Source organism: Pteropus medius, unplaced genomic scaffold, assembly GCF_902729225.1.
Source record: "Pteropus medius unplaced genomic scaffold, Ma_sr-lr_union100, whole genome shotgun sequence".
Lineage (NCBI taxonomy): Eukaryota > Metazoa > Chordata > Mammalia > Chiroptera > Pteropodidae > Pteropus > Pteropus medius.
Window position 1 is genome coordinate 1,193,959 of NW_024346692.1, and position 9,950 is coordinate 1,203,908.

Genomic DNA, 9,950 nt, shown 5'->3' on the forward strand with positions numbered 1-9,950 from the left:
CAAAATAGTTCCTAGAGAAATGAAAGTAATCACCAGGAGTGAAAGGTGAATTAGTTGAGGAGAGGGCATGGGGAGGGGAAAGAGGAAGGCAAGAAATTGTTTCTTTGCATTTTAAGTCTTCTTCACCTGAAAAAAATTAAATTATGTGCACACATGACTTTTAAAAATTTAAAATTTTGTTGACCTCACAGATTGCAAGGACCTTGTCAGCTTACAATCCCTTGTTTTTTAATTTTTACGCCTACAGCACCTGGTCTTCCTAGGTGGTCTCCCATCCAAGTACTAACCAGGCCCGACCCTGCTGAGCTTCTGAAATCAGACGGGATTGGGCTTGTTCAGGGTAGCATGGCCATAGACTATTTCTATGTATTTTTTAAAATGGTAAATAGGGCTCATTTGGAAGATCAACCAAATGAGTAATTATAGCAATGTGCAAAGGCACAGAAGAGGAAGCTCATGGCTTCCTGGCAGAGAATGGTATGGTTTAGAATGACTGGGCTGTAGGGTGATTGGGGGTTGATAGGAGTAGCTGGAGATGACTCTGAAACACTGGACTAGGGCAAGACTGTGGAACACATCTAATGCCATGCTAAGAAGTTTGGAATTTCTTTTGTTGGCAACGGGGAGCTATGAAAAATTTTGAGCAGCATGATTTCATCTGTGCTTTAGTAGGCTCATCCTTGTGGCAATAGGAGGTCGAGTTTGGAGTGTCGGAATGATAGGAAGCAGGAGGACAAGAGCAGACGCATTAAAAACAGTTTAAGGGGCTCTTACGAGCCTGAACTAAAACTTGCAATCCGTGAGGAAACTGAAGTTACACACCGTGACTGGAATAAAAGATCTTCCTGCCACTTTAGCTGCCTCCCTGGACTGCAGTCTGCTGTCTGGCACCCTCTTGCTGGCTGGGGTGGCCCCTATCCAGGGCCACACTGGTGGGGCAGCAGGCTGGTGGCAGCAAGCGGGCCATGTGGAATCACCCCTCCTGTCCTCATTCAGGAGCCACTAGGAGCCCACGCCTGGGCGGTGTCTCATTTCAGCTTTTTAGACTTTACTATAAACTATTTTTTGGCTGCTTTTCAAGGCATGTTTTAGTTTTTAGTACGGGATTTTTACCAACTTCTTTCCCCACCCCCCCTGCACACCCTTTAATGATTCCCTTGGTTTTTATAAGCAGTTTTTCAGTTTTTTCCTCCTGCTTTGCCAGCTCATCTAAGAAGTAGGATTTTTTCCCCCTCTTCCTTTTCTTATTAGTATTTTTAAAATAATAAAATGGAAAAATGAATGTAAACTTCTGGCCTACTGCTTTCTAGGTTCACACCCACTGGCATCCTTCCTCTGAGGCTTATTAACATTCCACCCTGCTGGATTTGTGTGTCTATGTGACCAGGAGCCCTCAGATGACTTTAGCCCTGTCTCTCCCGTTACCATTCTCTTTCCTATCTTCTTATCTATTTTTATTCCTGCCTTTCTCCTGCCCTCTGGTTGCCAGACAACATAGCTCAGGGGCAAGAGAGGCTGTCTGGCAATGCCCACATAAAAAAGCATTAGTGTTTCTCCCTCCTGTAGAAGCCTCCTGGCTGGGAGTTGGGCAACTTGCTGAAGGTCAAAGGCAGCCATCCGTAGCTATGGCATTCTCTCCACTAGGCGTGAACCTGACTCTGAGGGGAAATACTTGAAGGCACTAAATAGGGTGAAGTAGGGCAGTTAGTTTTCCCTTCACACCCAAGAGGCCATGTGGTTCTTGCCTTCTGGCAGGAAAGGGTCAAAGTTGAGCTGAACAAGTCTTGGTGCATTTTAGGAATGTGAATTTCATTTCCCTCTACACCTCCCCTTCCACTGATTATGCTTGAGGTTGAGATTTGACACTGTAAAAATGACAAATTCTCTTGTTAGCAGAGGTCGAATTTTGGGGTTGGAGATCTGCTTTTGTAGTACCATGTTATTCAAAATACAGTCTGGGAACTAACAACATAGGTACCACCTGGGAACTTATTGGAAATGAAAATCTCGGTCTGCCTCAGATTTGCTAAACCAGAATCTGCATTTTGTCAGAATGGCCAGGTAATTTTTATGCACGTTAAATTTGAGAACCACTGATTAAATACTCTATTGTCAGCTTGGTTAGAATGAGAGCATGTGGCTGACAGCAGGACTCCTGTGTTCCAGAGACTTCTGCCTTTTCCCTGCCCAGTGGTGCATCCTAGAGCCACAGCCTTGGGGTCTTCCATGGACTTTCGGAGAGTGGGGTGTGCAAATGCTGAGACTGTCTCAACCTGACGGGAGCCCTTTCACCTTTCTCCATCCGTCCTTATCTTATTCAGGTGTGGGACCAGGCATGTGCAGATATGTTACCTCACCTTATCCTGGCACATTCCTATGGGATAACAAAGCAGGGTTATTAACTTAAACGTTAACAATGTACCACAATTTTATTGATGAGGAAATGACTATCTTGTTCAAGTTCACAGACCTAGGAACTGGATTTACTGCTGTGAGTGTTGAGTATCTCACTTTCCACCTTCTTTTTGTATGTGACCTAGGCTAGGACCTCCAGTTCTTCTCAGCATGAGAAGTAAGCATTATGAAAAGAAAAAATAATGAGAAACATAATCTTGGGTTTGGGCTGAGTCATAAATTCCACCATGTAGGGATGAAACTAAGGACTTTTTCCTGAGCCTCTGCAAATGACTCCAGTAGTTCAGAGGCCCTTTTGAACGAGAGGTGACATGGATTGAGTTTCAAAGAAAAGAATGTCGAAAGAAATCTTCCAGATGACAATGGTCTCCAGATGTGAATATTGCTCTTCCAGATATGTGGAAGTGTGGGGCGGGGAAAACGGGGGAGCGAGATGCTTCACATGTCTGCAAAACGAAATGGAAAAACAGCTCTCAGCCACAAGGGAAAGTAGGACAAGGGAAAGAGAAATGAAATGAGAGAAACAGAATCCAAGTTAAACTCTTCAATGTGGGGCCAGGCTAGCTGAAAAGAATCATTCCCACGCAGGCTGACATTTTAAATATGCGGTCCACATAGAGGCCACACCTCAAACCATGCTGCTGGCAAGAAAACTCAGAAGGTATTGCTACTGCAGAAACTCACTCTTCTAGATTTGAGGGGATCTGATTCAGCCCCTTCGAGGAGTTTCCCGGTGGAGAACTGTCAAGGCTGCAGAGCAGGCAAGACAGGCTTTGAGTCTAACTCAGGGGAGAAGAGAACAGAGGCCAGAAATGCGGAAGGAGGAGGAGCCAGGAAATGCACAAATGCGGAAGGAGGAAGAGCCAGGAAATGCACAAATCCTTTCTTTCTTCAGCTTCTGAATCAGCGACTCATTCCTGGGGATCACCTGGTTTGTTCCTTTACAATGGCTAGGAAGTCCCGCGTTTCTCAGATGAGTAAATCTGAAACCACAGAAAACAGGCCTTGTAGCCAAGCGATAGTGATTGGTCACACCTCTGAAAATATGAGCCATCGTCAAACTTTTGGCTGATAGAGTAAAACTCCTTTATTCCCCTCTGCTAGCATCTTCACCTTCTCCAGGAAGATCTGCCAATTTACTGCTCCAGGTGTACGTCTCCTGATCTCCCCATTTTCTCAAACTTTCCTCTTCTTCTATGTTACCCTGGACATGTGATTCTTATTCCCTCTTACTTCTGTATATTTCAGCAACACAAATAACTCACTCTGCGCTTGTCCCACTGGTGGTCGTCCACATTTTTATTTCCCTCCAAGGATTCTCAGAATCTAAAGAGCATATTCATTCCAACAAAATGAATAAATTTAAGTTGCTAATTATTTATATCACTAAAACTTGTGCACATGTAACAATGCCTACATATTGATCACACACCCTCTGGCATAATCTCTGGTCGATATGCTAATAAAAGAATAATTACTAAGTTGAAACAGTCAATTACCTACCTTCTGCTTTCCTAAGTGGGACCTAATCTTCCCTTGTGATCTGCAGCCCAAAGTATTTTTCAAAGCCCACAGCAGTCAGAAGGTTAACCAGTTAGAAGGTACTGAGATCATTGCAAGCACGCCCTTGGTACATAGATATATGTCATTACGATGCACACCCTTGGTACATAGATATATGTCATTACGATGGGAATCCAGTACTAGGAAGTACAGTAGTATCATAATGATAATCACGATCACCATCATCATTATCATCACTATCAGCTAATTGTGAGTTCTTTATTCCTTTTGTCAGGAGACGTACACCTGGAGCAGTTGAATCCTCAAGCCACTGTACTTGATTCTAAGCAAATTTTGATATTCTAATGAGCACATGATTCAGTTTTATAAAATTGATTCTGTCTTGGCTCATATATCTTTAAATTTTTATATTGCAACCCACTTAGAATTAGTTTAGAGCTTAGGAAAACAAATAAGTTAAGTCTAGTTCAGTATGTGGTTTGAAAAATATATATGCTTCATTCTGGCTTTTAACTACAAACTTGATGTAAATCATGACTCCAAGTAGAATAGATTCTGTTTGACATTTGTGGTGACAGAGGTCTCTTATTTTATTCTTGTGAGTTGGTTGTATTCATCATTTTTTAAAGATTCCAGAGAGCCTGATGAGCCACCTTCCCCAAAATGCTGCACTGTAAGCCTTGAATCATTGCATAAGCATCAGATTATAAAGATTCTCCTCTGCCTTCTATTTCCCACACTTCCTAGCTGAGTCACACATCTGCTCCAGGAGAAATGGTGTTACAGTTCACTTGCTTCCCTGGTTCCAACAAGCCCTTCCAGAGAGAAGGAAAATGGCTTTTCTCCTGTCACAGTTCAGGTCCCTGCTGGAGAGAGGAACCCAGTCCTGTTCTCTGGCTCATTACATGTACACAGCAATGAGCAGAGCTCAAAACCCAGCCCCTGCCTTTGGATTCCCAAAGGTGTAATTTCATCTGGAATGTTCTTTTCTGTTGACTTGTCCTCCACCTTTCTTTTCACCTGTTATGCTTAGCTCTGCCCTCTTGTATGCACGTGTTAGTTCTAATCCTTTGGTGACCTAAGCTAGAGAAATGCCTCAGGAATGAACTGCTCTACATCCATGAGCTTTCTTTCTTTTTTTTTTTCCTGCGTGCTATGGCACCTATTCAGCTAATATTAATCTATTAGATTAAATCTACCATTTATTGGATATTTATGTGCCAAGCGATTTACTTATATTTATCACACCTATTGTTACTAACAATCCAATCAGCTAGATGGTATTATCCTCATTTTACAGATGAAGAAACTGAGTCTGAAAGAGGCTGAATGCCTTGCCTAAGACCCTGCAGCTGGAAATCAGATTAAATCTGGTCCCTCTGACTCCAGATCCCAGAGCCTCTTCTTCAAAGACTTTAGTTCTGATCCAGGTTAGCCCAGGGAGCCCTCTGTGATTTCAAGAAATCCCCAAATGCCTAAACCAATCTATTTGAATTCATTTTATTAATAAAAGTAATAATGCCTATATGTCTCATAGGTGGTGTAATGAAGTGAAAGGAAGAAGAAAAGCATGTTATATAGCTTGAGAGGCTGGAATTACCCACTATACACTGAAAGGAAGATTTCGGGTTGAAAATTAGATGTTTCCTCCTGAATGACTTTTGCCATGGGTGTGTGAACGAACGGCACCACCCTTTTCATTTGGTGGGTTGATTTAACTCTGTAGCCAAACCTGATTGAGGAGATTCCTTCCAAGTTCATGACCCTGCTCTTAGAGATGCTGTTAGGCCCTGAGTGACGGAACAAAGAGCTAGGCTTATCAGAGTGAGATAAAACAAGATCAAGGACTTGAGCAATTAAAAGCGTAGATATTCGTTTTAACACTTTTAAGAAGATAATGTTTCTGTTAAAAAATGTGTAAACCATGTCTCTTCAAGTTTATTTTCTTGTGCACATTCCCTGACACCTTCAAGAACAACCTCTCTTGGCCACAAAGGACAAGCCTACATAAGTATAGAGTAGCAGCATGGTTGAGGGTAGATTTATCACCGCATCTGGCTTCCTTCCATAGAGCACTCGAGGCACACAAACACAAGTGTGGGACGCCAGCAGTGCCATTTTTTTCCTATGGTGACAATCAGTATCTTTGTTGTGCTCTTGGAGCTTGGTAGGCAATCCTGAGGAGATCCAACTAGTCCTCTGACAGGAACCTTAAAGCTGAAAGTCACAGTGTAACTCTGCAGTCTTACACAAAAAATGGTGCTTCTGGAGGGTGCACAGGAAAGGTTTCATACGGCAACAAGAAGGCTATTGAATCCAAAAGACTGTGGAGAAAAGGGTTTAATTTCTGAGCCCTCAAAATAAACTTTTTGAAAAGTGTTTTTTCATTCTTTATTAACTGTAAATAAAGGAGAGAAGGCCATATCTTTCCCAGGATCCCCCTTCTTGGCTGTTTTTGCCAGTAATGGAGTTGGTATTGGTGGAGGGAGAGCAAAGCTTCTTGTCCCTTAGGTTATACATGACGTTTGCTCAGGAAATATGAGCAAACATCTTGGAATCTTTATCATTATGTATAAACTGCCTTACTGGTTGAGTCTATAGAGACTATCATATTTATAAAAATAAAATGATACCTCTGTGGAGACTCTATCATCACAGGATTCCTTGACCTCATCGTCTCACCCCTAATTTGCAGAGATAGGATTAAAAACCAAGAATTCCATTCAGCATCAGGGAGCTATAAGGTCACTCATTGAAGAACAGACTGTCAGCAGAACACTCTGAGAGCTCAGCCCTCTTCAACTTGATCTGTATAACCAAGCCATGGGCTCAGCACATGAGCCTCACTTGCATTCCCAGCCCTTGATATGCACTCTCACTGCAGTGGGAATACACAGTGGGATGGGGCGAGTCCAGATGCTGTTGACTTAATTGCAGATTTGAATTCACCTAGGTTCCTTCATTATTAACTATCACCCATCAACAATATTGAACATCTATATGCCACATACTGTATTGGACACCAAGGAAAGGAAGCAGGGGCTGTGACATTTCAACATTTAACTTGAGCAGAGACAGGGCAGGTACAATCCTGTACTTTTCCTTACGGGGGGATGTTCAATAAATAAACAAACATAAAGCCACTGGAGAATAACATGCAGTCTGTTATCAAAAGAAAAGAATACGAAGGGAGCACTAAAGGGAATGGGTGTCCATCTCCTGGCAGTGTAGCCAGGCTGAGGTTTGAAGGAAGGATGGACAAAGACTGGTTCAGACAGTAGGGGAGACCATATGGAAATGTTATTGTTAAGGCAAAGGGATGGGAATCTTCAAGGCGGATGGAAGGCTGGGTAAGATATGAATATGACTAGAACCATAGGACCATGTCATGCTGAAGCAGGTGATAATGGGGTTAAAGAAGGGAGTGGGAGTGGGAAGTTAAGGAGCCATATACAGGTCCTGAATCAGATATGAAATGATGTTTGAAGCTAGTTATTTTGAGCAGCTACATGTGGTATCACTTAACATAAAAAACAATCGAAACCAAAGAAATCCCTAAGAAGAAGCTAGCTCTAATAGTCTAGCCCTGAGAAGTTGAAAAGATGACCTAGTGTTGATACGTTTGGAATGGAGAAAAAGACCTCAAAACAGAAAGAAAGGCAGAGGAACAAGTAGCAGGGCTCACGAGAAAAAAAAAAAAAAGTCTATCTGTTTGGAGGAATAATACTGAATGAATTTTTGTTGAATCTTGGAATGTTTGAATTGGAAGAACCCGTATACGGTTCAATAGCCAATACCTTTATTTTACAAATTAGGAAACCAAGATTCAGTCAGATCAGTAAAGAAGTTGCACGTATAGATATCCACATGGGCCAATGAAGTTCCATTAGATCTGTATCTTTTTTTTTTTTTTAGAGAATAACATAAATATAGTTTAGAGTTCAGACACAGAAACTTTTGCAACATAATTGGTAGGTGAGAGGAAATAGAATGTTGGATCTAGGCTCATGAGTCCTGCATGCTGATTCCAGAACCTAAATCCCTGAGAAGCCCTGATGCTTGGTGTCCTTTGACGGACAGAGAGTTACACTGGGACTAATATGGATGGAGAAAACCAGGCCGTCAAAAGTCTTTGGAAAACATGGTAGGTGGACACTCCTAGAGGCTCCAAGATCTGGGAACAGTTTCAGTGACTGCCCCATTCTGGTCTGGGTCACTAGGCTCCCACCCAGACTCATGTCTGCTCCACACACTGTAATTATCTGTGATGCTTCAGCCAGCACCAACTCTCCACATATTATATCAAAAAAAAAAAAAAAAACAAAAAAACAAAAAACCAAACAAAAAAAACAAAAACAAAAAACACAAAACCCAAATCAAAACAAACAAAAAAAGAACTTTCCCATGGACTAGGAATGCATTTCATTTAGCTTCATTTAAAATGCATTGTTAGAGTTGTGTTCCACAAATCTGCCAAATACTATAAATATATAAAAGTTGCAGTGGCCTCCTACACCCATGGAAAGGCTGGTTTTTGGATAGATGAAAGACAGGGAGAATTTTAAGTCCATCCTGTTCCGCTAAAACTTCCTTTTTTCTCATTCTGTTCTCCCTACTTCTGCTCCCTCCTGCCCATCAACCTCCCCTACCCCAACCCAACAGAGAAAATAATTGCTATGAAGACTGAGCCAGCGCAGAGCTAAAGATGTCTTCTTTCTCTTCCTTAAAGTGTTGTTAAACTTCTAAACTGTTGGGAATAGCACCCCTCCCCCACCACTTCCCCAGCTCTCCTCTGGCAAACAGGAAGCTGCCTGGGCTGTGGGGCTCCTGAGCCAGGAAATTGGCCTTTGCTGCTCTGGCTACCTTCCCCTCAGGTTCTTCCTGGCCATTCAACAGTGTTAAAAACAGTAACCACCAAAACCAGAAGGAAAGATGATTTCACTGTCTACCCACTGCAGCATGTGGCTTGATTTGGGTGGTGGCCGGTGGAGCTAATCCTCTGACTTGGCATCTTGAGAATTCTCTTGGGGTCAAGGCTGGTCCTTCACACTAGATTTCAATAGCTGGTGCTCCCCGAGGAGCCAGCCCATCTCGAGAGGGCTCTGAATCAGGCAGAGCTGGCTCATTACACAATCACACACACGTGCACATGCACGTGCACACACAGACACGCTGTGAGTGAGATAGCCATGGAAACCAGCGATCTTCCCTGGGCACAGCCTGTGTGTAGTGCAGGCGGCACACGCCCATCCTGCCTCATGAAGGCAAAGCCGGGGCAAAACCTCTTTGCAGTCTGAGCCAGTCACTCCTACTGGTCTGGGACATGTGCATCCTCACCTGGACCTGGCGGGCACAAGAATTTGTACAACATGCTGAATTCCACTCTTAGCATTAGGGAGCTGTCAGAATGACAACTACCAAAGGGACCCAATGGGCTTCCCAAACTGGGAGAACAGCAAAATAATTTGAGAAGGTAAAGGGTCACTAGCAGTTAATATTGAGGAATAAAGAATAAATCAGTTTTTACCATGAAGCAGCCCACCTCCACCTGCTGCCATGAAGATTAAAATTCTCTTCTGAACAGATGAAAATTCACAATGATGAAAACATCCACATAACCTCAATCTAGGGCTTATGGCCCTCGATTTTGCTTAATTTACTACTCAATTAATCAGGCAAGTAGTTTTTAAAATAATTCCTGTCTATGTGCCTGGCACCTTCCAAAGTGTTGTGGGGATACAGAAGATATATAAGATCTGTTTACTATCTTTGCGGACTTTATAGTTCTTTAAAGAGGAATAACTAACTTAGCTGAAGTAAACTAGAAAGAAAACACATCAAGCATTCAAACAATAAGTACTGAGCACTTATCATACACTGCTCTGGAGAGGGCAGCTGTGAAAAAAATCATAAATAAAATTTCTATCTCAGGGAGCTTATGCTCTAATGGGAAAGGCAGGGAATAACTAGGAAAAATAGTAGGGTATATATATGCTAGATGGTGTGAGTGC

At 42.5% G+C, this 9,950-nt stretch overlaps 1 pseudogene; it reads right to left on the reverse strand.

Moving 5' to 3' along the window:
* Positions 1 to 238: 238 nt before the first annotated feature.
* LOC120613778 (uncharacterized) lies at positions 239 to 357 on the reverse strand (annotated as a pseudogene).
* Positions 358 to 9,950: the final 9,593 nt, after the last annotated feature.